At 39.7% G+C, this 25,669-nt stretch overlaps 1 protein-coding gene across 1 annotated transcript in view; it reads left to right on the plus strand.

Annotated features, from left to right (window-relative positions):
* The first annotated feature begins 9,132 nt into the window (after positions 1-9,132).
* Positions 9,133-25,669, plus strand: part of USP33 (ubiquitin specific peptidase 33) — a 51,868-nt gene continuing 35,331 nt past the window's right edge. The window contains 1 exon segment of the mRNA XM_038541626.1: positions 9,133-9,250. The gene's annotated coding sequence lies outside the window, so the exon portion shown is untranslated.

A 25,669-nucleotide genomic window follows, 5' to 3' on the forward strand; every position in this document is an offset into this window, starting at 1 on the left:
CAATTCTGACACACATTTCTGAGATGTAGGTCATATTCTATGGAACTTTTCCATGTCCTTTGGCAGAAGCACCAAAGCTAAAAGAAATAGATACCAGGGCACCTGAGTGGCTCAGTCGGCTAAGTGTCATGATCTCAGGGTACTGGGATCTGGACTGCTTTGGGCTCCTTGTTCATCGGGGAGTCTACTCCCTCTCCCTCTGCCCACTCCCAACTCATGCTCTCTCTTTCTTTCTCTCTCTCTCAAGTAAATAAAATCCTTAAAAAAAGAAAAAGAAATAGATGTCAAGTGCCCTAAGTATTCTTAAAAAGGATGCTAGGCCAACCACACAGGGCATGCTAGAACTAATGTGAAGCCCCTTTAGCAATCCTCGATTCTCACAAAGCTCCAGGGAATGATGCCGTAGAATTGATCAAAGAAGGCTGAAAAATGAAAATGCCTAAGAGACAGTTTTCTGGAGTGCTGTGTGTGAGGAGTAGGGAGAGTAGAGTTCATATTCCATCCTACCACTACCTCAAGCCAAGTGAAGGAACTTTTAGAAACTCAGACAATCTGACTTCTGTGCCCTATAATTTATGTTGCCTGAAAAATCTAAAGACAACAGACCATCCAAAGAGGCCTCTGATGGCAGAGCAAAGAAAGAGGGCTGTAGTGAAAGTGGCCTGTACTTGCAATTTTGCAAGAAACATTATCCTGTGGGCCATATGAATGCCACAGAAGGTAGCCAGGCTTGAACCAGGAACTTAGTGGAATATCCAAATGGTTAACCACAGATTCCCCTCCACCCCCAATGTTAGGAAATGATACAATGAGAAATCCCCAGCAAGAGGGGCAGTCATTGAGGAGCCCACAATAATAAGAAAAGAGCCCAGCATTTCGGAATGAGCCACACGCAGAAGGCACCCAAATCAGATTTAATGCACTGGTTGTGTGTAGCTGACATTTCATTTAGGATATTGAGGACCACTGCTCACTCTACCTGACACATTAACATATGGCCAATGAACTTCCTGAAATATTGGTGGAAACAGCACTTATCAAGTGAAAACATTAAGCCTGACCAAATTCTAGCAATTTAGTTAAAAACAATTACATCTCCTAAATAGATTAATTCTTTTAGGTAAATCATATATCCAATTACTTTTTCCATTAACTGCCAAAACCTAGCAGAGTCCCCTAAAATAATTTAGGCCCTCCTTTTTAATCTATATGATGCCAAAAAGCATATACTGGCCATTAAATCTTTGTTCTCATGACCCACCCAGAAGTGTTTGGCAGACTCCTGCACAAGTCAGAACCAAGCCAACAAAGGCATTCAGAACTCAGACTATGGCTCTACATGCTAATTTAGAATATGCATTCCTTCTACATCCAAATACTACAGATTCATTCAAGTTCCTCAAAATGTTAAACACAGTGATACCATGTGACCCAGCAAATTCGATTCCTAGATAATACACAAGAGAAAGTAGAAGATACATTTACATAAAAACTTTACATAAATGTGCATAGCAACATTATTCATAGTACCTAAAAAGTGACAACAACCCAAATATCCATCAACTAAGGAGTGCATAAATAAAACCTAGTATGTCCACATGGTGGAGTATTATTTGACTACAAAAAAGCAATGGTGTACATGCTACAAAGTAAAAACATGCCAAAAAGCCTGTCATAAAAAAATACATTTTACGTGTTTCTCTTTATACAAAATGTCCAGTATAGGCATATCTCTAGAGACCAGAGGTAAATCAGTGCTTGATTGGGGCTGGAAAAATGTGGGAAAATGAAGGTTGCTGTTAAAGAGTATGGAACTGCTCTTTTGGGGCAGTGAAATACTTTTACTTTTTAAAGATTTTATCTATCTATGTATCTATCTATCTATCTATCTATCTATCTATCATCTATCTATCTATCATCTATTTGAAGAGGGGGGATAGAGAGAGAGGGACAAGCCGACTCTACACCAAGCACAGAGTCCAATGCGACGCTCAATCTCATGACCCTGAGATCATGACTTGAGCTGAAATCAAGAGTCTGGTGCTTCACTAACTGAGCCACCCAGGCACCTATGGCAATGAAATGTTCTAAACTTAGATTGTGCTGGTTGTGCAAATCTGCGAATATACTAAAAACCTTTGAATTGTATATTTCAAATGTGTGAATTACATCTTAACAAAGCTATTAGCCTCAAAAAATTATTATTGTCATTTCTTAGATCAAAAACACTGAGGCTTAAAGAGATTATGTAAATGGTAAAAGCTAGAGATCTGATGTCAGAGAATAATTTAGAGCATGACTTCCCTGGACTGCCTTAGTATTTGTTAAAATGCCATGCTGCTCTAATAAGAATTATGTATTCTATGGAGGTATTTACATCAAACCATAAAATAGTAGAAAATACAGAGTCACCTAAGTAAGGGCTTAGGTAAATAAGTTTATTCCAGAGTTACTTTAAAACCAAGAACAGAAAAATTAAAATTAAACCCAAATGGAGGGCAGCCCAGTTTGCTCAGCGATTTAGCGCTGCCTTTGGCCCAGGGTGTGATTCTGGAGGCCTGGATCAAGCCCGGTGTTGGGCTCCCTGCTTGGGGCCTGCTTCTCCCTCTGCCTGTGTCTCTGCCTCTCTCTCTCTCTCTCTCTCTCTCTCTGTCTCTCATGAATAAATAAATAAAATCTTTAAAAAATAATAAATTAAAAAAATAAATAAACCTACATGGAAACAAGAGTTCCTATTTTGCACATTTAGAAACCTGGTAATATTTTAAAAGTCTAGAAAACCCTATATTATCTTTAAAATTCATAAAATTAAGAGCTGCATCTGTTATCTATATATTTAAACGATGACCATTTTGAAAAGCATAAGAAAATTACTATCTCCCCAGGTTAGAAAATATATTTTATGTTTCTTTCATATTTTCATAGTCACTCATCTTCAATAGTAGGTTTATTGATTTGTCCATTTCCTACATTGTACAATGTACTGTGCTGAATGCCAGATATACTAGGATAAGGGGCCGACAGTTTGGTTCAGGATATGGAAAAGTGAACAAATCATTGCAATGTATAATAATGACATTATAATGTATAGTTTATAATTAGTAGTATACTCATCACTAAAGAATATTCCATAAAAGGAAGGGTCCAAACAGCCTGAAGAAGTTGAAGATGACTTCTCCTAGGAGACAACTCTTGAAGGATGAGTGGAGTTCCCTTTTATTGTTTTTTAAAGATTTATTTATTTATTCATCCTGGCAGGGGAGGGGCAGGGAAAGGGGGAGAGAGAATCCCAAACAGATTCCCTGCTGAGCACAGACACACACACACACACACACACACACACACACACCGTAACATGGGGCTCAATCCCATAATCCTAAAATCATGAGGTGAGCTGAAATCAAGAGTTGGATGCCTAACCAACTGAGCCACCCAGGCACCCCAGGCAGAGTTCACGTCTAAGGAAAGGAGTAAAAGACAGAATAGGATTCTATACTTAGGTTTAAAGTTAGGGCTAAAGAAATCAGGATTAAATAAAAGAGGCATGAGCAAATGTTTTCCCCTTCAAAAGAATGAAATGTAGATTAGAAAAGCTTGAGGAGGTACCTGGATGGCTCAGTTGGTTAGGCATCCAACTCTTGATCTCAGCTCAGGTCTTGATCTCAGGGTCCTGAATTCAAGCCCTGCCTTGGGCATGGAGCCTATTTAAAACAAAACAAAACAAAACAAAACTACCTTAGAAGAGCTTGAGACCTACATGTTTGGTTGGGTGTAACAAAAGATGAGATAAAAGGAGTAAGTCTGGGTAAAACTGACTCCATGAAGGGACTAGAATGAGGCAAGCCAAGTGGCTAAAGTACACAGATACTGTTTCAGACAAGTGCAAGGTTTTTAGGTGTTGCACCTTAGGCACCTTGGTTATATGTTAGGCCCTTGATGAGAAAAATAAAAAACCCTCTGGGGTGACAAAGTATCATTGAAGAGTTATGACTAGATTTATGTTTTAGAAAGGCTCGTGTTCAGAATAATGGCAACAGATTCGAGGAGAGACTAGAGTCAGAAAGACATAGAACTATCAAAATAATCTAGGCAAGAATGAAGAGAATCTGCACAGAGGAATCTTCCTAGGTTCCATCCTTCATGGAGTCAGTTGAACATCTATTGATTTTTATCTCCTTGGTGGCTCTCATGGCCATCTCCACTGCTAGGTCCTTACCCTCCCTGGTCTGTGTTCTACAAAATTCAGCCCCCATTTATGCCATTCACTGCTATCCAAGTAATCAATGTATAAATCTCATGATGTTACTTCCTTTCTTAAAGTTCTTCATGGATATCTAGAGGAAAAACTTTATTTAGCAGACAAGATCACTCATGATCTGCCTTCTCTGTCTAGCCTGTCCCTGATTCCTTGCCCTCAATCTCTGCTCTAGTAATACTGACCCCTAGGAGGTTCCCGCATCTGGCATACTATCTCTTGCTGATGTCCTTTTGCCTGTTTTGTTCCCTCTGTCTAAAAAAATCCTTCCTACACTGGCCTATAAGAATTGCTCAGCCTTTAAGCCAATATCAATTTTTTAAATAATATTTGGTTGACCTGGCTCCTTATTTTCTTTCTTGGAAATTTCCATTCCATCCATCCACATAATTGTCATTGGAGCTGCTGTTTTCTTCCATGACCCTGAACCTCCCTGGCTGAATGCTTCTAAGCAGCACTTAACCAAGGTGAAGACAATAATCTATTTTTTTAAACTAGGAATTCTGTTCTTGGGGAAAACTGTAAGATGGCAAATTCAAGAAATGACTAATGAAGAGATCATGGGGAATCCCAGTAATGTTCGAGTTCCCAGTTCAACTTAGCCTTCCTTGGATTTAAAGAGCCAATAAACCCTTTATTTTGCCTAAGAGCATCTCAAATGGTATACCCCAGCTCACTGATGTGCTTCAAGTGGCTTACAGATATGCCCGCATAGTAATCCCTGCTGGAAGCCTCTAATTGTGAGCATTCCTGTCTACTGACCTAATTTTCTGAATGATCTGATTTGATTATCTGAAAAAAGTTTAAGAAGCACCAACCTAAATTAAAGCAGTAATTCCCAAGTGGGGGTGACTCTGTCACCAATGGGAGGAGGTGCTATTGGCATCTAGTGGATACTACAGATGCTGCTAGACCTCATACAATGCACCAGAACCATACCCCACAACAAATAATTATTCAGTCCAAGATGTCAGTGCTGTCTTTGAGAATCCCTGGGCTAGAGTAACTTGAACCCTTACCCTATTTACGAATAAACAAAACTTGATTTTCTTGGCAGAGGCCTCAAAAGTTAATGCCAAATATCTTCCCATCCAATTCAAGGTACTATACTGGGAGTAGAGAGGTAGATGCTTCCCTCTCATCTCAAGCTAGGTCTGAAGGGCTTTAAGAGGATCATTTTTTAAAGAGATTTTATTTCTTTATTCATGAAACACACACACACACACACACACACACACACACAGGCAGAGACACAGGAAGAGGGAGAGGCAGGCTCTGTGGAGGGATCCTGATGCGGGACTCGATCCTAGGTCTCCAGGATCATACCCTGGGCCAAAGGCGGCGCTAAACCACCGACCCACCAGGGCTGCCCAAGAGGACCATTTTGGAAAGATGTGTCCTTTGGCATATTAGACAGGCAAGACTTGGTAACTGATTTTCATTTGAAAAGTCGTAAGTCAATTGGCTAAGACTGCCTCCAAGAAGATGAACACAGGCTGATGGGAATGGCCCACACTTCTGTGCAAGATATACATGTGCTTTTTTGTGGACCAAGTGAAGGATCCATGTAAGAGAACTGGATTGGATCATCTTGAAAGATGTTGTCCAATAGGACTGCCTGCATGAGAGGGATGATCCTAACCTTTGGATGAATCCCTGGAAACTAGAGCACTGAGGTATATGTCATAAGGTACACCAGAAGGTACACCACTGAGCCAAGAGATTGTAGATAAGTGATAATTCCAGAAGAGAAAGACCTAGCCTCAGACCTCTGCTGTACCCAGAGAGCAATGACACCAGGCTAAAGCTGTTTTAGTTAGGAAAGAATCTTTCTGTACCTGTCTTTTTCAACCCAGGAGGGGACCAAAATGAAAAACCAGTTGGGGGAAGAATGGGGAGGGAATGGCAGATAATTTTTTGCCTGTATGGTTCTGGAATTTTTGACATTGCACTGGACAGAACTTTTTAATACCAGGGAAAAAAGATCATTTGTTTCTTACTAGAACATGACTGGAGGACTTTTTAATTACCTGGGAGTCACTGGAAAAGCAAAAGGCTTTGCCTAAGGTTTTGTCTTAGGAACAGAGAGGGTTGGATCTTCAGAGATTTTCGGAGACAATGATGAGAAACAATAAAATCAGTATCTGCCTGTCCCCCACCAAATCCATCTTGTTCATCACATTAGGAGCAACAGTTTAATTGGGTTTCTATTACTTATAACCAAAAACATATTATAAGGACTGTTTAAATTGGGATTTCTCAATAGTGTCACTAATGATGTTTTGGACTTTCCTGTCATGTCAATGCAAAGGAATGTAGCTAATTTCTCTTCCTCCCATCTTCTTCAGGAATACTGCCACATATCCACTATCCACCATGGGACCAAATACCCTCCACCCCCAGTTGAGAATCAATAAATATTTGAGTCTTTCAATGCTGGACTATGAGAATAATTATTTTTTTAACATTTTAAAGATTTTACTTACTTATTCATGAGAGGCACACGGAGAGAGGCAGAGACATAGGCAGGGAGAGAAGCAGGCTCCCTGCGGGGAGCCCGATGTCGGACTTGATCCTAGGACCCCAGGATCATGACCTGAGGTGAAGGCAAACGCTAAAACACTGAGCCACCCAGGTGGACTATGAGTCCCGTGGACTATGAGAATATTATGAGCAAGATTAAAATCCTCGCTGCTCTCCCTGAGGTTTACAGTTCTGAAGATATAGGCAAAAAATTAAATATACACAAAAATCTTAACATAATTAAAATTTATAATAAATTCTCTGAAGGAAACAAAGGATGCAGAAATGAGGAATAACAGGGTAAAGAGTGCTGCTTTAAACAAGGAATATCCAAGGATGCCTGGGTAGCTTAGCTCAGTCAGTTAAGCCTCTGACTCCTTGATTTTGGCTTAGGATGTGATCTTGGGGTTGTGAGACCTGGCCCCATGTTGGGCTCTGTGTTCAGACCAGAAGCTGCTTGAGATTCTCTCTCTCTCCCTCTCTCTGCTCACACCTCTATTTTTATCACTCTCTCTAAAAAAAATAATAAAATCTTTAAGCAAGGAATTTCGGGGATAGAGTTAGCCAGATGAATGAAGAAGTTTGGAATATCTAGTGTAAGTGTATCTGATTAGAGAAATAGCATTTGCAAAAGCTTATTCAGTCCCAGGTATATGAACATCAAATATATGTTTTGTGCCATTTTCACTCGCCATTACTTAATCGCAAAAATAAGAAGGCAATTGTTTTTTTTTTTTTTAAGATTTTATTTATTTATTCATGAGAGACACACACAGAGAGAGAAGCAAAGACACAGGCAGAGGGAGTCACAGGCTCCACGCAGGGAGCCCATCGTGGGACTCAATCCCTGGACTCCAGGATCACGCCCTGAGCCAAAGGCAGATGCTCAACCCTTGAGCCACCCAGGCGTCCCAAGATGGTAATTGTTTTGATGCGACTATTCAATTGTCTTCCTATCCCTATTTCTTTTCCTCTTTCTTCTTTTCATTTTTTCTCCCTACCATTTTTACTTTGATTAAATATTAAATGTACACTTAAAAATTTTTTTGCAAGTGGCATATTGATGAGAACCTCTTGCTACCACAACACTGTTAGAAAATTTAAAACACTGTCTTTTTTTCAAATAGATCTATGCAACTCTCCTTTACCTCCGGTATCAGAGAACAAGACATCTGAGAGCAAATGTTTTTCACGATCACTCTTATCTCTTAACAAAGAGGTAATATTTAAAACATTTAGATATTTGATTTTTTAAAATAAAATTAACCACATTGCTGACATCCTGTAGTATGTAAGCTGCAATATTGAAATATGTTGGAAAAAACAAAGGGAGGAGTGATAGTGCCATGGGCATCCTCCAAATTGTAACTTCCATTCTCTCTCGGTGAACCCCGGTAGGTGACCATTTGTGATGCAAACTGAGGCATTGGTGTTAATCTCTATACAGCTAGCAAAGGTTCATTGCCCCCCCCCCCACTTTTATCATAAAAATAGAAGTAGAAGCTCCCATATATTCTACTTGGTTCTGATGGAGATTGAGCACCTTGCATAGTCCTTGGCTACATGCTCCCATTTTGGAGACTGCAGAGTTAGAGATAATCAGATAGATTGAAACTGGCCATTTTAACAATAATTTTCATTAACTGAATTGCTTTTTTTTATTGTTTGCGTAGCAATTATCTGAACGAATTTTAAGTTGCATACGTTAGAGAAGGCCGGTCTCTTTTAGTGCTCAAGGCACTAAGCAGATACTAAGGTTTCAATAAATATTTCATTTGATCTTGATTTTGGCCTAGGGGAAAACGGCAGAGATGAATTCCTCCCTTGCAGATGTGGAAAAGGAAACGCAATTACTTTCAGAGACTCTAAGCCCTAAGAAGTTGGGAGAACAAAGAAGAGAGAGGAGTAAATTAAATGGTCTATTATTTCTTTGCATATAAGGTTAGAAACGCGAGGCCCTTCAGGGTCCAGCCTGAATGCAAGTTCTCTGATGCGCTGAGACGAGACCTGCTAGAGGTCGCGGAGTGTGAGTGTACAAGAGGGGCGGAACTCGTGTAGAAACGACGCGAGCCTCACGCCTAAAAGCGCTGCGCAAGCGCCGGGCGCCGGAGCGGGAGCGGGAGCGGGTCTCTAAGTCCCGGCGCCGAGGGCGGGCCGGGGTCTGCGCACCTGGGGCCGCGGCGGCCCCGCCCCCGCCCCCGCCCGCCTCGGCCCCGCCCCCGCGGCCCTCGGCCCCGCCCCCCGCCCCGCGGCCCCGCCCCCTCCCCGCCCGCCCGCCCGCGGCTCCGCCGAGACACCGGAAGGAGCTGCAGCCGCTGCGGGAAGTGGCCGGGGCTGGAGGCGGGGACCCCGCGGGCAGCGCTGCGGAGCGGCTTCCCGGCCCCCCGGACGCGGCGCCCGCCCTCTCGGAGCCCCGGGGAGGGAGAGAGCGCTGGGCGGCGGGGCGGCCGCGGGCCCCGGCGGGCCGTGGAGGTGAGCGCGGCGCCCCGGGGCGGGGTGCGGGGCGCGGGGCGCGGGGTGCGGGGCGCGGGGTGCGGGGCCGGGCGCGGGGCCGGGCGCGGTTCCCGCGGGCGCGCTGGCCTGGGGGCGGGGGCGGGGGCGGGGGGCGCGCGGGCGAGCCGAGGCCTAGGTCTGCGCCCCGCCTTACGGGGACACCCGCTGGCCGCCCCGGCGCGGATCCCGAGGGCGCGAGCCAGTCGGGGGCTTGAGGCACGGGCCCCGGGGGCGCTCCCCGGGGAAGCCACAGGCCGGGGGGTGGGGCGGATCGCTGACACGCGCGGGGTCCCCTCCGGGATGCCAGCCCCCCGCCCCGTCTCCCCTTCCCCCTCCCCCGAGCCCCCTCCGGGCTGCCAGCCACGCTCGCCTCTTCTCCCCCTCCGCCCTCCCCCTGCCCCCTCCCGCGAGTGCTGTCTCTCCCTTTCCCCTCCTCCCTCCTCTCCCCCTCCCCCCCTCCCCCGGTCCCCTCGGGGTTGCCAGCCTCCCCTCCCCCCCCTCCCCGAGTCCCCTCGGGGTTGCCCGCCCCCCGCGGTGGGCGCAGCGCTTGGAAGCCCCGCGGCGCGCCGGCTCCTGGCTCCTGGCTCCTGGCTTCGCCCTGCAGCGCCGTTGAGGTGATGGAACCTCTTCGTGCAGCCCCAAAGCCCCGTTATTCATTGTTACTAACCGGAAAATCCTAGGGTGTCCTCGTCCCAGGGATATTTCTTCGGCCTGTATGGGGTCCGTACTGCTGGAGAGGTTATCCCGTACCAGCCCGTCTGTCCTTTTTGCAGCTTTTGTTTGTGTCGGATTTCCATAGTGTGTGGTTTCCCAGACCTGTACTCAGATATACTTACCGGGTACAAAATGTTCTTCATTTAAATGGTCACAGGGTGCATGTTGGGCTATCGTTTGAGCATCTGTTAGGTGTTTTGCACTCAACGTAAACATTTTTAGGGTTTACGTTTTCATGTAATTAGTGTTAGGCCTGGAAAATTGGGCCAGAGGGTAAAATCCTAGCAGGAGCATGCATAGGCTCTAAATAGAGGATGGATTTTACCACAAGGATCTCTAGACTCATTTTGCTTAATAGATGTGTAGAATTATGTAATTTTTAAGGTTTAATTAGATTATTTTTTTCTTTAAGGAAAAAACCTGTTTAAAAAAATAACGAGCCTGTCTTTGAACCATTTCTAGTTGAGGCTATTTTACTATTTGGGAAGGTCTGACCAAATTAGATAATATGCTTTCTGACTTGAACCTAATACAACTGTTGTTAATGAATTCATGCTGCTAATATAAATAAGGGGAACAGTAGGAATCTTATTGACAAACAATGCTAATTTTAAAAGAGGGTGATAGTTACATTAGGCTGCTGGGTTTGTGTTGTTTCATTTACTTTGGCGGGGTTGGAAGAAAAAGACCATACAAAAAATATTCCAGGAATAAAATATTTGACCTGCTGAATGCAAGAGGGTTTAGTCTACTTAAAATTGCATCTTATTTTTGATATCATTTATTGCCAACTTTCACTTTTTTGTCTTTCATGAACTACCAATAACCAAGTAACAATGTAGTTTAATGGCATTAGATTGCAGTAAGTTCATTTTAAATATTTGAAATTCTGAGTTAAGGAGATAATTTTTAATTTTTGTGTATTGCTGTTAGAATTTTCAGTGACCTTTTACATGTGCAATCTTAGTTGAACCTCATGTCGGGTCTCTAAGTTAGGAATGCCAAGAAGTGAAGTCTTTTCCCATGACAGAAGCATTTGAAGATTGTGTAAGGATCAGAATTTCCTTAAAGCCTGAAATAATCTTACTGAAATAACCTTTGATAAAAATTAGAATTTGGATAGATATTAGGGCGCTGTGAATTATAAAATATGATAAACTGTGGACTCTGCTAGAAAATGAAGTACATAAATGGTGAAAGATTTTTGGTGAGAAATGTGAAATATAAACATCTTTTAAGGGCAGCCTGGGTGGCTCAGCAGTTTAGCGCCACTTTCAGCCCAGGGCATGATCCTGGAGTCCAGGGATCGAGTCCAATGTCAGGCTCCCTACATGGAGCCTGCTTCTCCCTCTGCCTGTGTCTCTGCCTCTCTCTCTCTCTCTCTGTCACTCATGAATAAATAAATAGAATCTTTAAAAAACAACAACAAAAAAGTCTTTTAAAAAGAAAGGAGTAACTGCTTTTTTTTTTTAAGTTTTAATTATTTAAATAATCTGTACACCCAATGTGGGGCTTGAACTCAACCCCCAGATCAAGACTGACCCAGTACACTCCAACTGGGCCAGCCTGGCGCCCCAGTAACAGCTCCTTCTTTAGTATAGTTTTTACACTTTTTTTTTCAGATCTGCCTGTGATGGCAAGAGCATTTTGATAAATAAGACAGCGCCAAAGAGTCCAAGATAAATACAGCAGAATAGTCATCTATAAAAGATGAATTTTAAATAATGCATATATATGTATAGTGTGTGTATATATATATATATGTATATTTTTAAAGATTTTATTTATTCATGAGAGACACAGAGAGAGAGGCAGAGACACAGGCACGGGGAGAAGAACCAGGCTCCATGCAGGGAGCCCAATGTGGGACTTGATCCCCGGTCTCCAGGATCATGCCCTGGGCTGAAGGTGGCGCTAAACTAAACCGCTGAGCTACCCAGGCTACCGGTATAGTGTATATGTTAAGAGAACTTTATTATTATATTTTTAAAGTGAGCTCTGTACCCATCAGGGGGCTTGAACTCCTGGCTCTGAGATTGAGTTGTATGTGCTACTGGAGAACTCATATTTTAAAAAATTGTGCATGTATCAAAATAAAGTTATTTTAGAAGGTAAGTAAGTAAATATCTGTGAGTTTACCAGGGAAAACGAATTGCAAAATAAAAAGAATGAAACATGGTTTCTGCTTTCAAAGAACTTACAGTCAAACTTCTAGTCAAGTAGAATAGTTTTTTTTTCACTACTGTAAGTGCCTTATGAGTATTATAATCAGGAATTTAGATAAGGGAGACATTACTTGTGATTGTGTCATGGTAGAGATGGTGTGTGAAATGAGTGAGGTTTGGAAGGTTTTCAACATGAGGCTATTGTAGGACATTTCTAAAATAAAAAGATAGTTGGGTTCCTGGAAAGGTACAAGTTATAATTAAAAAAGGATCGTTCAGAACAATTTGGCTGATAGTAAGCCTGGGTTATGTAAGTGAATATAGGAGAGGAAAAAGACGAAATATGAAAGACTTCTTTAAAGGTGTTTGATAAAAAAAAAAAATAAAGGTGTTTGATTAAAAAAAAAAAAAAGGTGTTTGATCAGAAGAGGTATGTATTCCACGTGAATGAAGAATGAGCTGTAATTGGGAGAAGACAGACCAGGAGATTCCTTGGGCAGCTTTAGGTTAAGCTAGACGTCCATAGCACTACTTTTGTGCTCCTTGTGGTTTCTCAGAAGTGCTATCTTGAAAGCAGGCCTCGAGATAAAAACATGGGTGCAGGGGCGCCTGGCTGGCTCAGTGGGTAGAACATGTGAATCTTGATCTTGGAGTCATAAATTTGAGCCCCATGTTGGGCAGTAGAGCTTACATAAATTAAAAAGAAACCCCAAAAGGACATGGGTGCAGATGAGATTCTGAAAGCAGCAGTAAGGGAGCGGGTAAAGAGTTAGGGAAGGGAAAAAAAGCCAACGGATGGACATCTGGTTGGGGGGCGGTTTAATTCTGTGGAGATTTTTGTAGAACTGCCTCAGAATTGTCCTATCAAATGAAGGGAAGTTGAGTTTTTCCACCTGCTTCTGGATCTCTAATAGCTCAAATCATTGAAAATCTTCATCATTGATTGGGTTTAGTATTTCTCCATTACATAAAAAAAGAAAGGAACTGTCATATTTAAAAGAAAGGATCTTTATGTCCAAATAATTGGGAACACATATATCAAGTCCTCAACCTTTGTCTTCTGTCTAAACATTCATACTTTGAATTGTTTCCATAGTAGTTAGTATTTATGTATTGTTTACTATCTCACTCTGTTCAAAGCACTTTATATGTATTTTTTTTTAAAAGATGGATTTGAAAGAGTGTGTGCACAACCATGTGTGGAGAGGAGGGGAAGAGGGAGAGAATCTTCAAGCAGATTTCCTGCTGAGTGCAGAGCCCAAGGTGGCTAGATCTTATGACCTATGAGATTATGACCTGAGACGAAACCAACAGTCAGGTGCTTAACTGACTGCACCACCCAGGGGCCCCAGCACTTTATATGTACTTTATATATACGCCAGAACTCCATGAGGTACATATTTATGGTTATTTATCTGAGTTTTATAGATGACAGAATTGAGGCACAGAGAAATAACCTTGTTCACAAACCTAGGACATAATGGAACTTGTATTTGAACCCAAGTAACCTTGCTCCAGAAACTATCCTTTTTTTTTTTTTTTTTTTTAAGATTTTATTTACTTATATGAAAGAGCAAGCAAGAGAGAGAGAAAGAGCATGAGCACGAGCACGAGTGGGGTTAAGGACCAGAGGGAGAAGCAGACTTCCCATTTAGCAGGGAGCCTTATGCGAGGCCTGACCCTGGAACTCTGGGATCATGACCTGAGCTGAAAGCAGACACTTAACCAACTGAGTCACCCAGGTGCCATCCAGAAACTACTCTTAGCCACAATGTTGTCTTATAAATAGTTTTCAAAATATGTATTTCTAAGGATTTCTATGGAAAGTATTCTTACTCTGTAGCTTTTAGTACTCTTTCTTTATAAGTAAAATATTCCACGCGTAATCTAGCTTATGAACATGATAAAACCAATTACTCTTTTTATTCTGAAACGTATTGATAAATTGAGTAAGAATTGAGTAAGAATTGCACTATTGTTGCATGCATCTCCTAGAGTCTAGATTCTAAATACTTGAAACCCTCTTTTTTAGTGTCATGTTAGACAGTAGGTTCTTTGAACCCTCATATAGAATATGGCATGACCATGACCATCTTTGTCAATTTTAGCTCATTTTTCTGAATAGTTTGTTTTTTCTTTAAAGACTATTATTTTCAGTTTAATTTATTTTTATTAAGTTTTAAATTTTAATTTCAGTATAGTTAACATACAATGGTATAGTAGTTTTGGGTGTACAATGTAGCGATTCAACACTTCTATACAGCAAACACTTTAATCTCTGTCACCTGTAAAAAACATATGTACAAGTTACATATAAATTTTTTAATTTATTTTTTAAGTTTTATCTTTTTTTTTTTTTTTAAGTAAACTGCCCAATGTGGGTCTCAAACCCTGAAGTCAGGAGTCGCACACTCTACTGACTGAACCAGCCAGGCACCCCTAAAAAAACTTAACTTTTTATAATTTTATAACTAGATTTCACAAGCCTGCCTTCTGTGCCTTTATCCAGATTTTTGTTAAAAATACGAACAGTTCTGCCACCTGCTAGAAAAGACTTTCTGTATTCATATCAGTCTTCTCTATAACTGTTAAATTATTTACCAGTTTCCCTGACATAGATTTTTTTCCCTCATAGTTGCTTGAATCTGACTCTATAAATAGCTTTACCTTTTGAAATAGACTAGACAATGTTAATGCAGACAGTTTCTCAATATTAAAAGGTTCTTATTAGGTCACTATATTGTAGTGTATAACAAATATTAATAATACGGGTCCTTATGCTTTTCCAAAAATTTGTATATGTGCTCTTCTGTTATTTGGATGGTGAGGCTAGAATTTTGGGTATGAAACATAAAAGTATTCCTTCTTTCTCCCTGGTTAAAAGTTTCTTCAGAAACCATTTTGAATCTTCAGATGGACAATTGAGCTGTACATCATAGAGCATGAATTCAACCAGGAATATTTTTCATTTGGGGTTATTGCCAGAAGGTTATTGCTATCAGAAAATTTGGGGCTCCTGGGTGGCTCAGTCAGTTAAGCATCTGCCTTCAGCTCAGGTTGAAGGGTCCTGAGCCTTCAGCTCATGATCTCGGGGTCCTGAAGTCAAGCCCTGTGACAGGTTCTCTGGTCAGTGGGGAGTCTACTTCTCCCTCTCACTCTGCTTCTGTGCTCTCCCTCTCTCTCTGTAATAAAATCTTAAAAAAAAAAACTCAGAAAATTTCAAATTGTCTTGCTAGGGTAGATAGAGGAAAAGATGTAAGATCGCAAAGGTAAGGATAAACTGAGGTCAGTTGTTGGAAGCCTGAATTTCCATGCAGAATTTGGATTTTCTTGTGCTCCTTAGAGATTGCCATCCTGTGAATCACAAGCTTCTAGAGGAATCTCAGAGTTTTGTGGGATCTACATCTATATCTGAACAAATGGCATTTTCATATACATTTATTTTCCCTCTTCATGTTATGTATCTTTTCTAATGCCTAGTGACTTTCTTCCCTGGACAAACTGTCAGACCAGAGTGAAAGCATACTTCTTTTTGGGGGGGGTATACACTGGAAAAGAGATTGAAGTAGCTTAGAATGCATGTTGTCTTACCCTCTTGTATCTAAATATCTTACTCTCAGTAAATCATTATCAAAAGAAGGAATAAAAGAATGATTTTGTTACCACAGTGAATTAAATAAAACTAGATAACTAGAATATTAAGGGCCTTCTATTTTGGCAGATGATTATTTTGTTATGATTAATTGTAAGGAATACTAAATTGTCTTGGTAGAAATTATTAGCTTTTGTTTACATGCACTAGTTCTCACTAATTGTTTAGTTACCAAAAAATTAATACCGGAAACCAGAATGAAGAGTACTTAATCTTCCCCAGTCCCCATTTGTTCGCTCTGAGCAAAAGAACACATAACCTTCAATAACTATATATTTTTATAGGATGTCTACATCCAGGTATAGTGTGCTGTAATGCAGGTTTAAAATTTTTACTTTGGTGGTTTCGTACAGTATGTATCATTCTGTATCTTCCTTTTTCCCAATCCAACATTATGTACTTTAGATCTATCCCTGTTGATAAACTTATCCTTCTGTTTCAATTGGTTAAACTGTTACGTAGCATTCAGTATGAATGTACCTTTTATGTATTCATTCTTCTAATGAACATAAAATATTGTAAAATCAAAAGTGAGATTAAGACTATCTAGAAAGCAATGAGAATATTTTCATTTAATTGGCAAACATTGGTATTTAGAGGAAAATGCATACTAATTAAATATTTTTATTAAATAAAAAAGAGAAGTTAGTACTCATATTTAAGGATTAAGAAAATAAAACTCAAACCAAGTAGGACATGGAAATTAAAGATAAAACTGTAATTAATGGAATTGAAAAAAACAGAACAAAAATAGTAGAAATGATAAATTGCTGAACTGGTTCTTTGCAAAGACCAATGAACTAGATAAAGCTGTTATAGAAGAAAAAAATTAAAGAAAAATTAAGAAAAAAAGTAGAGATGCACAAGATTAGGAATGAAAAAGGAAAAAATATAGGAGAGATAATGGAATGTTATGCAAATTTTCTTGAGATTACTATATGCATGCTGTGATGCAAAATTGAAAATTGACGGGGCATGCATGATTTAATAGCAAAATATAAATTAGTAAATTTGATCTAAGAAGTGAAAAACTTTAATTGTCCCATTCCCACTAAAGGGTCAAAAGATGATTGAAGATATGTCCTGCAAAGAGGCAGCATAGCAGATAGTTTCATAGCTGAGTTTCATTTAATTTATAAAGAGTATACAATAATAATAATGATAATAATAAAACCTTTTCTACGGTATAGAAGATGCAGAGTTACTGAATGGATTCTGTGAAGCACATGTACTTTAAAATTTAAAAAAAAATTTTTTTTAGATTTTATTTATTAATGTGAGACACACACGGAGCGGGAGAGAGAGACAGAGACAGAGACACAGGCAGAGGGAGAAGCAGGCTCCATGCAGGGAGCCTGATGTGGGACTCGATCCCGGGTCTCCAGGACCATGCCCCAGGCTGCAGGTGGCACTAAACTGCTGCGCCACCAGGGCTGCCCTAAAATTTTTTTTTAAATTTAAATTCAGTTTGCCAACATACAACACCCAGTGCTCATTCCGTCAAGTGCCCTCCTTAGTGCCCATCACCCAGTCACCCCATCCCCCCACTTTCTTCCCCTTCTACTACCCTTTGTTTCCCAGAGTCCGGAGTCTCTCATGGTTTGTCTTCCTCTCTAATTTTTCCCCACTCAGTTCCCCTCCTTTCCCTTATAATCCCTTTCACTATTTCTTCTATTCCACATATGAGTGAAACCATATGATGATTAACTTTCTCTGATTGACTTATTTCACTCAGCATAATATCCTCCAGTTCCATCCATGTCGAAGCGAATGACAGATATTCATCCTGATGGCCAAGAAATATTCTATTATGTATATATATACACACATGCACCATGTCTTCTTTTATCCATTCATCTGTGGCTTCTTCTGTGGTTTGGCTATTATGGATGTTGCTGCTATGGGCATTGGGGTGTAGGTGTCCTGTCATTTCACTACATCTATATCTTTGGGGTAAATACCCAGTAGTGCAATTGCTGGGTCATAGGGTGGCTCTATTTTTAACTTCTTGAGGACCCTCCACACTGTTTTCCGGAGTGGCTGTACCAGTTTGCATTCCTACCAACAGTGCAGGAGGGTTCCCCTTTCTCCACATCCTCTCCAACATTTGTTGTTTCCTGTCTTGTTAATTTTAGCCATTCTCACTGGTGTGAGGTGGTAGCTCATTGTGGTTTTGATTTGTATTTCCCTGATGGCAAGTGATGTGGAGCATCATTTTCTCATGTGCTTGTTGGCCATGTGTATGTCTTCTTTGGAGAAATGTTTGTTCATGTCTTCTGCCCATTTCATGACTGGATTGTTTGTTTCTTGGGTGTTGAGTTTGATAAGTTCTTTTTTTTTTTTTTTTAAGATTTTTATTTATTTATTCATGAGAGACACAGAAAGAGGCAGAGACACAGGCAGAGGGAGGAGAAGCAGGCTCCATGCAAGGAGCCTGATGTGGGACTCAATGCTGGGAATCCAGGATCATGCCCTGAGCCAAAGGCAGATGCTCAATCGCTGAGCCACCCAGGCATCCCGAGTTTGATAAGTTCTTAATAAGTCTTGGATACTAGCCCTTTATCTGATAGGTTATTTGTGAATATCTGCTCCCATTCTGTAGATTGTCTTTTAGTTTTGTTGGTTGTTTCCTTTGCTGAAGCACATGTACTTTTATCCCTGATAAAAACGTTACCCAAAAGTTAATTTCACTTGCAAAATTTCTAAATGCAATATTAGCCAATAGAATCTAGATATAGGGGATCCCTGGGTGGCTCAGCGGTTTAGTGCCTGCCTTTGGCCCAGGACGTGATCCTGGAGTCCCGGGGTCAAGTCCCACATTGGGCTCCCTGCTTGGAGCCTGCTTCTCCCTCTGCCTGTGTCTCTGCTTCTCTCTCCCTCTCTGTATCTCTCATGAATAAATAAATAAAATCTTAAAAAAAAAAAGGATCTAGATACAAAGCAACAGACTAATACTACATTTAGACCCATAGAGTATATCAACGCAAGGATCATTTGTATCAAATCTGTTAATTGATTATATCAATGTTTGAAGTAAGGAATATCGTAAATCATCAATAGCTGCTAAGAAGACATTTAATAAAGTTCATTAAGTCTGTTTCTAATTAGGGGCTCCTTACTGGCTCAGTCACTAGAGCATATGACTCTTGATCTCAAGGTTGTGGGCCCAAGTCCTATGTTGGGCTTAGAGCTTTAAAAAAAAATTCTAATTTAAAAAATCAAAGTAAATTAAGAATAGGAGTAAATTCTAGCAATATCCTAAGTGGCTAACCCATTAGGACCCAGACATGGACGCTTAAAACCACTTTTTTAAAACATATTTAAGATTGCCTTAGAGATTCTAGTAAATGCATTAAAACAGTAAAGTTATTAGTTTTAATTTTGGAGAACGAGGTAAAACTATCATGTTTTCCAGTATATTCAGGGAATAGTCAGAGAAACTGAAAAGGAATAGTGAAGGAGGAATGTCTTAGAGCTATCAAAATTCTACATTCTGTGTATTCAGATTATATATGGTATTGGGGGATGCCTGGGTGGCTCAGTGGCTGCCTTCAGTTCAGGGCCTGATCCTGGAGTTCTGGGATTGAGTCCCACATTGGGCTCCTTGCATGGATCCTGCTTCTCCCTCTGTCTCTGTCTCTGCCTCTCTGTGTCTCTCATGAATAAATAGATAAAATCTTTAAAAATATATAAATGAATAAATACATTAATATGGTATTGGCGTAAGTAGCTTATTGGAACAAAATGGAGGATCCAGAAATATGTGCAAGTGTAATAAAGATAGTATTACAGTTCAGTGGGTAATGGGTAGATTGTGTAGTAAGTGGTGCTGGTACAACTGTCTGCCTGTCTGAAAGAAAATAAAATTGGGTTCTTGTCTTAAAATAAACCCCAGATGGATTAAAGCCTTGTTTAAAAAAATATTTAAGGTTATTTTACAGCTTTAGCTATATAGACTAGGGTGAGGGAATTTTAAGATTAGAAACTCAGAAGCTATTATAAGAGACATGTTTGGTTCTATAAAAATTAAAGCTTTTAATGATAAAGGAAACCATGAGTAAGTTACCAGTAACTATATTAAGACAGACATAACTAGTAGAATATGTAGAGCCCATAAATAACCTTCGTATATGTGATCAGATGTTTTTTGACAAGAGTGTCAAGACTGTTCAAAGGGGAAAAAAGTCTTTTCAATGAAGAAATTGGGCAAATTATATACTCACATGCAAACCTATGCAGTTGGATGCTTATGTCACATAGAAAAATTGACTTGAATGGGTGAAAGGCCTAAGCATAAGAACTAAAACTCTTAGAAGAAAATGTTTGTGACATTGGATTTGGCAGTAATTCTTTGAATATGACACAAGTATAGACAAAAAAGGTAAATAGATAAATTTGACAATTTCACATTAAAAGCTGTGCATCAGAGGGCACAGTCAAGAGAGTGAAAAGGCAACCTATGGAATGGTTATAAATATATTGCAAATCATATGTCTGATAAGGGGGTAAATGCCCAAAATATGCAAAGGACTCCTACAACTCAACAAAAAGAAGTGAACAACCCAATTAAAAAACAGCAATTGAATAGACATTTCTCTAAAAAAGATATATAAATAAATGACTAATGAATACATGAAAAGATGTTCAAAATTACTAATCACTAGGGAAATGCAAATCAAAACCACAGTGAGATCACCTCATACCCATTAGGATAGGTACTATCAAAAAACCAGGGGGAAAACCCCCCAGAAAAGTAAGTGTTGGTGTGGATGTGGAGAAATTGGAACCCTTGGGCATGCAACTGGGAATGTAAAATGGTATAGCCACTATGGCTGGTGTTATATGTATGTGTAAGAATAGCATGGTGATTCCTCAGGAACTTAAAAATAGGATCACCATATGATCTAGCAATTTCTCCCCCCTCCCCCCGTTTAGTTATTTATTTAAATAACTGCACCGAACATGGGGCTCAAACTTACAACCCCAAGATCGAGTTGCATGCTCTACTAACTGAGCCAGCCAGGCACCCCTGATACAGCAATTTCACTTTTGGATATATACCCAAAAGAAGTAAAAACAAGGACTTGAAGAGATAGTTGTACAGCTGTATTCATGGCAGCATTATTCACAATAGCCAAAAAATGGAAGCAACCCAAGTGTCCAGTGATGGATTAACAAAATATGATATATACACACAACTGAATGTTACTCAGCCTGGAAAAGGAAGGAAATTCTGACATGCTTACAAAATGGATGAATCTTTAGGATAATATGCTAAATGAAATAATGCCATCAAAGACATACTTTATAATTCCACTGAAAACCTCTTTGGACCCCCAGACTAGTCAGGTTCATAGAGATAAAGTAGAATGGTGGTTTCCAGGGGCTGGCTGGTGGGAGGATGAACGGAGAGCTCCTATTGAATGGCTGTGGGGTTTCAGTTTTGCAAGATGAAAAGAATTTGGGAGATTGGTTGCACAACAATGTGAATGTACATAATGTTGCTGAGCTATATACTTAGAAATGGCTAAGATGATAAATTTATATGTATTTCACCAAAATTAAAAATTTAATAAACAAATAGTTTGAAAAAATATTTGCTGTATAGGAGTTCTATTTGAATCCAGAAGACAGGATTAATTTTACAAGAGAGATTATGGTTCTACTAGTTAAAAAAAAAAAAAGACAAAAGATGTAAAGAAGCAGTTAAAAGAGCAAATCTAGAAGGCTGTAAAGCTAATGAAAAGACAAACTCACTGGTTGTCAAGTAATACAAATTAAAGTACTATTGAAATATAACAACTTGGGCAGCCCAGGTGGCTCAGCGATTTAGCACCACATTCAGCCCAGGACGTGATCCTGGAGACCCGGGATCGAATCCCACGTCAGGGCTCCCTGCATGGAGCCTGCTTCTCCCTCTGCCTGTGTCTCTGCCTCTCTCTCTCTCTCTCTCTCTCTCTCTATCAGGAATAAATAAATAAAATTTTAAAAAAGGTAAAGATTAAAAAAAAACAATGTGCCTATTAAATGGTAAAAGTAAAAAAAAAAGTGATGTTTATTGCTAATAGAGAAAATGGTATTGCTGTGCAGAAAATAGTGTATTTCCTTAGACTGTTGAAATGTAAGTTGTATAATTTTTGGATTGTGATCTTGCAAAATCTGTTTTTTAAAGATTTTATTTATTTATTCATGAGAGAGGGAAAAGCAGGCTCCAGCCGGATGCAGGACTCAAGCCCAGGCCCCTGGTATCATGACCTGAGCCAAAGGCAGATGCTCAACCACTGCCCAGGTACCTCTCAAAATCTGTTTTTACATACCGGCCCATAGTAAGATTGTATGGATTCTTTTTTAAAGATTTATTTTTTTAAAAGTAATCTTTACATCTAGGTTAGGGCTCGAACTCACAGCCAGGATCAAGAGTCAAACCCTTTGCTGACTGAGCCAGCCAAGCATCCCAAGATTATTTGGATATTTTTAATGGCAGAATATGGAAACAAAGTGAATATTCATCAATAGAAGAACTAATTGAATATGCAGTGTATGATCATGACATATGTGTATGCAAGAAAAAGTTGAGAGAGAGAGGTATCTGTATTGTTGGGCAAGAAAGGCCATATAAATTTCTATTTCTTTTTTTTTTTTAAAGATTTTATTTATTTATTCATAGAAACACAGAGAGAGAATGAGAGGCAGAGAGGCAGAGGGAGAAGCAGGCTCCATGCAGAGAGCCTGACGGACTTGATCCAGGGTCTCCAGGATCATGCCCTGGGCTGCAGGCGGCGCTAAACCGCTGAGCCACCAGGGCTGCCCTAAATCTCTATTTCTATGTTTGATTATATGAGCCTGAAAAAAGTATTGAAGCATATATATAGATTTTATAGTACAGGTATGCTGATAATAAATTCTTTCAGTGTTTTTATAAGAGATGTTTAATTTGCCTTTGTTTTGAAAGCTGTTTTCCTAGGTATGGAATTCTAGGTTGACAGTGATCTTTCAGTACTCTACAGTTGTTGCTCCACTCTCTTCTGGCTTGCATTGTTTTCGGTATACATTATTCACCTTTCTTGGCTAAGGTGTTCTCTTTATTACTGTTTTTAAGCAACTTGTTTGTTTGTTTTAGCCATGCCTAACCTGCAAGGCAGCCCTATGGAGAGCATGGTAGGGAAACGAGGGGCCTGCACTGAACCCATTAAGCAACTTGTTTTTCATGTGCCATGGTGTAATTTGTTCATATGTTTTTCTCTTTCTTTCTTTCTTTCTTTTTTTTTCTTTTTTTTCTTTTTTGCTTTGAGTTCATTGTGTTGCTTTAATTTGTAGGATTTTAGTTTTCATCAAATTTGGACTTTTCACCTAGCTAAGTGATAACTCTAATTTTCTCAATTTTTTTTTTTTTTTGTATTTCAATTTGGATAGTTTCTTTTACTACATCTTTAAGTTCATTATTCTTTAGAATTGTCTAATCTGCTATTCAGCTCATACACTGTATTTTCACCTCTGTTTTTTTTTTTAAGACATTTACAGGGATCCCTGGGTGGCGCAGTGGTTTGGCGCCTGCCTTTGGCCCAGGGCGCGATCCTGGAGACCCAGGATCGAATCCCATGTCAGGCTCCCGGTGCATGGAGCCTGCTTCTCTCTCTGCCTGTGTCTCTGCCTCTCTTTCTCTCTCTCTGTGTGTGACTATCATAAAAAAAAAAAAAAAAAGACATTTACAAACTTGATTTAGGTCTCTTTCCTCTATCTTTCATGTTTATCTTTAAAATGTGTATACTTGGGACACCTGGGTGGCTCAGGAGGTTGTGTGTCTTTGGCTCAGGGCATGATCCCGGGGTCCCAGGATTGAGTCCTACATCGGGCTCCCTGCTAGGAGCCTGCTTCTCTCTCTGCCTATGTCTCTGCCCCTCTCTCTGTCTCTAATAAATGAATGAATAAAGTCTTTAAAAAAATTAAATAAAATGTATATGTTTGGGAGTGTCTGAGTGGCTCAGTCGGTTGAGTGTTGACTCATGATCTCAGCTCAGGTCTTGATCTCAGGGTTGTGAGTTCAAGCCCTGTGTTGGGCTCCAGGTCCAGCGTGGAGCCCACTTAAAACAAATAATAAATAACAAAATGTATATCCTTTATTTTGCCAACTGTGTTATCTCTGGATCTCTTTTTTTCCCTTGCTGTGGATCTGATTTTTCTTCTTTGTATATGTCTTGTAATTTTGGATTGGATGCCAGGCATTGCCATTTAAAAGATCTTTTTTGGTGCTTTTTTTTTTTTTTTTTTTTTTTTCATTAAATATCTTTAGCTTTGTTCTGGGACACAGTTAAGTGCCTTGGGAATAGTTTGGCTCTGTAATACTTGTTTTGAGCTTTTTAAACGTAGAACAAAAGTAGTTTTCACTCTAGGAATACTTTTCTTCCTACTACCTGAGGGAATACCCTCTGAGTACTTTATTCACTCCGTATTACGAAGGCTTTAAACTCTTGCTGATGGGAACACAGACCTGTGTTGGCTGTGAGGATTATTTACCTACTCCTTTCCAGTAGTTTTTTCCCTTGCTTAGGGTAATCATATGCACATGCTCATCAGTACTTGGCTGAAAACCGAATGGTAGAGCTCTACAAATCTCATGAGTTTATTTGCCCTGTGTTTAATTCTTTCCTCTCTGTTACTCTGCCTTGTGAATTATAGCCACCCTAGCCTCTCTGCATTTTCAGTTCTACATCTTCAACCCAAGGAGACTGCTAGACTCTGTTTGGGTTTTCTCCCAAGTATACTATGGCCTAAAAGTTCTTTCTAGGTAGTGAGGTAGGTAGTTATTGCCTATTGTCCGATGTCTGATAACCATTGTTTTATATTTTTTGTCTGGCTTTTTATTTATATAAAATGAGAGGATAAATCTGCTTCCTGTTTCTCCATCATGGCTGGCAGTAGAGGTAATTGGATGAGAGGGAAGAAATATCTAAGCACAAAGGGAAGTCAGAGGTGGGAAAAATTGCTAGACTCTTCCTAATACATAAATGAGAAATGGAAAATAGTAACAGTTACTTTAAGCTTAATTTCATGCATCTGAAAGTCTGGAACATGGCTGTTTAATCTTATGTAATAATGTAATGTTTAACAATATATTTATTATTTTAGAGGGAGAGAGAGCACATGTGTACATACACAAGCACAGGGAGGGATGGAGGGAAAGAATCTCAAGCTGACTTCCTTTTGAGTGCAGAGCCCAAAGCAGGGCTTAATCTTATAACCCTGAGATCATGACCTTAGCTGAAATCAAGTGTTGGTCACTTATGACTGTGCCACCCAGGCGTCCCTAATATTATGTTAATAAGGTAATGTTTAGGAATTACTATTTATTCACTATTAATCCCCAGGGTGATTTCCATTGGATTTTGTAGGTTGCAAGATAATATTGGACTCCTTTGAATTCACTGAAACTTTTTATTTAATGTTTTTACTAATGTGTTAATATTTTAGCACATTTATAAGTATTTATTCTTTCTTAGTGAGTTTCTTAATTTTTTTCCCCAAATAGTGTTCTCAAACCCCAAAAATAAACTAAGGGCATGAAAATCTTGTTATTAAGGATGTACATCCAAAGAAAATCTAGAAGTACTGAATTATACTTAAGATTTTTACTTGGAAATCACTCATTTTACTTGAACCTATTGTAAGATTTCTATGCATTGAATGCTGTATATCAATTAGTGCTATCATAAGATTTGCAATGGAGATAAATAAAATTTAGTGACATTATAGTATTCCTATCATTCTTTTTCTCATAAATTATATTTATAATATTGTGATATTTTGGAGGAAGTTAAGTGTATTGGGATTGCAAAACACTTTACCTTCTGTTTATTTTAATGGAATTGA

This window comes from Canis lupus, chromosome 6, assembly GCF_011100685.1.
Source record: "Canis lupus familiaris isolate Mischka breed German Shepherd chromosome 6, alternate assembly UU_Cfam_GSD_1.0, whole genome shotgun sequence".
NCBI classification, from domain to species: Eukaryota; Metazoa; Chordata; class Mammalia; order Carnivora; family Canidae; genus Canis; species Canis lupus.